Source organism: Chelonia mydas, chromosome 23 (assembly GCF_015237465.2).
Source record: "Chelonia mydas isolate rCheMyd1 chromosome 23, rCheMyd1.pri.v2, whole genome shotgun sequence".
NCBI classification, from domain to species: Eukaryota; Metazoa; Chordata; order Testudines; family Cheloniidae; genus Chelonia; species Chelonia mydas.
In genome coordinates, this window is record NC_051263.2 from 5,914,273 (window position 1) to 5,917,321 (window position 3,049).

A 3,049-nucleotide genomic window follows, 5' to 3' on the forward strand; every position below is an offset into this window, starting at 1 on the left:
CATGGGCTACTTCCCCATGGCCTCCTCCCAACACCTTCTTTGTCCTCACCACCAGACCTTCCTCCTGATGTCTGATAACGCTTGTACTTCTCAGTCCTCCAGCAGTACGCCTACTCACTCTCAGCTCCTTGCACGCACCTCACTAACTGAAGTGAGGTCCTTTTTAAAATCAGGTGCCCTGATTAGCTTGCCTGTCCTAATTGATTCTGGTAGCTTCTTAATTGGCTCCACGTGTCCTAATTAGCCTGCCTTAATTGGTTCCAGCAATGTCCTGATTGTTCTGGAACAGCCCATTATCTTACTAAGGGAAAAGGGATCTGCTTAATCTGGAGCTAATATATCTACCTTCTATCATTCTCCTGTAGCCATCTGCCCTGACCCTGTCACAATGGTCAGATTTTAATCAGATAACGTCACACCTGTCTCCTCCCGTCCCGCCCCCACAGCACTTTACAAAGTATTGGTATGAAAAACCAGGTGGAAGGATTCCCCGTTCCTTGATTATTTTATTTGTGCAAAACAGTTTCATTTTTTTCACTTCCTTAAAATGCAGCACTTAAGCTCAGGCACCAATCAACTGTGAACCTCACTACGGGCACATTGCATTAGCATAAGAAAAAGCCAAGCTGGGGGAGGGGAAGGGGGGGGACTTTCCCACTGCTCAGCCCTGTCCCCTGGCAGCCCCTAGCTGTGTGGATACCGTGGGAGTTCGGCATCAAAATACTTTTGAGGATTGGGCCCAGAATCTGGATCCCATTGCTGCTGCCTGAGCAACTGGAGAACAATGAGACGAACTAGATCAGTGGTTCTCTGCCTTTCCAGGCTCCTGTGCCCCTTTCAGGAGCCTGATTTCATAGACTCATAGATACGAAGGTCAGAAGGGACCATTATGATCATCTAGCCTGACCCCCTGCACAACGCAGGCCACAGAATCTCACCCACCCAGTCCAGTCATAAACCTCCCACCTATGTCTGAGCCACTGAAGTCCTCAAATCGTGGTTTAAAGACTTCAAGGTGCAGAGAATCCTCCAGCAAGTGACCCGTGCCCCACGCTGCAGAGGAAGGCGAAAAAACCTCCAGGGCCTCTTCCAATCTGCCCTGGAGGAAAATTCCTTCCCGACCCCAAATATGGCGATCAGCTGAACCCTGAGCATGTGGGCAAGATTCACCAGCCAGATACCCAGGAAAGAATTCTCTGTAGTAACTCAGATCCCACCCCATCTAACATCCCATCACAGGCCACTGGGCCTATTTACCATGAATATTTAAAGATCAATTAATTGCCAAAATCATGTTATCCCATCATACCATCTCCTCCATAAACTTATCGAGTTTAATCTTAAAGCCAGATAGGTCTTTTGCCCCCACTGCTCCCCTTGGAAGGCTATTCCAAAACTTCACTCCTCTGATGGTTAGAAACCTTCGTCTAATTTCAAGTCTAAACTTCCCGATGACCAGTATATATCCATTTGTTCTTGTGTCCACTTTGGTACTGAGTTTAAATAATTCCTCTCCCTCTCTGGTATTTATCCCTCTGATATATTTATAGAGAGCAATCATATCTCCCCTCAACCTTCTTTTGGTTAAGCTAAACAAGCCAAGCTCCTTGAGTCTCCTTTCATAAAACAGGTTTTCTTGGGGATTTGTCTTGTGTACCCCAAGTTTCACCTCACTGTCAAACAACTAGCTCACAAACTTGCTTACAAGGCGGTGGAGTGACAGCAACAATGAGTCTATTCCTGCTCTTTGGCTGGCTGGCAGTCAGAGCCGAAAAAGAGTCTTCACAGAGATGTTGACCCAAAAGGTAACAGATCATCCAAAGCCTGGTTCCCAAGGTCAGTATCCTCCCTCTGAGCTCAGGGCCGGCGTTGGGGGGGGCAAGCAGGGGTCCCCGTGAAGCTAAGTTATTCGGGCTCCGGCTTCAGCCCAGCGTAGCGGGGCTGGGGCTTTGGCTTTCTGCCCCGGGCAGCAGCGAGTCTAATGTCGGCCCCATTAAAACGAGCTCAGGACCCACTTTGGGGTCACAACCCACCATTTGAGAACCGCTGAATATAGGACCTAGCGCAGCATAAACCTCATTGCTAGTGGTGTTTATGGAGCCTGTTGTAAAACTAGGCAAATATCTCGATGACATCCCCCCCACCCCTCTCCCGGAAACCTCTGTGTGTCCCCAGGGTCCATGTGCCCTGGCTGAGAACCATGGAGCTAGATGAAATGGCTGGCATGTGGAGAGAGGGGGCATCTGTCAGCCGTGGGACTCCTGTTGGAGCCGGTCCCCTGGCGCTCAATAACGACAGAAGGATTGGAGGTGGGGGGGGGGGGAGCTGGACTCTGGGCCGCCCACCTCCCAGGGGTGCCCTAGCCACTGGGCTACAGAGCCAGGCGCACTCTTTCTTTCCCTGGCCCAAAGGCTATTGACATCTGTATCCACAGGGGAAAACTTGTGGCCCTGCCACCGCCCTGCCTTCTGCTGTTATTGCGTCGGTCTGGCCCCTGAATACAGGGGCTTGGCTGTGGGAGGGGAGCGGGGTCTAGCGGTTAGAGCAGGGGGCTGGGAGCCAGGACACCTGGGTTCTATTCCTAGCTGGGGGGCGGGTCTAGTGGTTAGAGCCGGGGAGCTAGAACTAAAATCTGAGGCGATGAGTGAGTTTAGGCCCCTACAGTCTTTGGCCAGAGTTTCATGGATCTCAGCAAAGGCAAAACTGGAACTTAGGCATCTCAGTCTGCGGTTTAGCCACCTAAATACCTTTGTGGACGTGGGCCACAAGAACCAAAATCAGAACCCAATATTTAAGAAGGGCTCGAGAGGTGATCCCGGCAGTTACAGACCGGTCAGTCTAACGTTAGTACTGGGCAAATTAGTTGAGACAATAGTAAAGAATAAAATTGTCAGACACATAGAAGAACATACATTGTTGGGCAAAAGTCAACAGGGTTTCTTTAAAGGGAAATTGTGTCTTACTACTCTATTGGAGTTCTTTGAAGGGGTCAACAAATGTGGACAAGGGGGATCCAGTGGGCATAGTGTACTTAGATTTCCAGAAAGCC

The 3,049-nt window shown here is 50.0% G+C and overlaps 1 long non-coding RNA gene across 1 annotated transcript; it reads right to left on the reverse strand.

Moving 5' to 3' along the window:
- Nucleotides 1–330: 330 nt before the first annotated feature.
- Nucleotides 331–3,049, reverse strand: LOC122463707. Its single transcript, XR_006287273.1, has 3 exons — nt 2,785–3,049; nt 1,370–1,371; nt 331–341 (listed from the first exon to the last, which is right to left on the reverse strand). It is a non-coding gene; the product is annotated as an uncharacterized LOC122463707 (long non-coding RNA).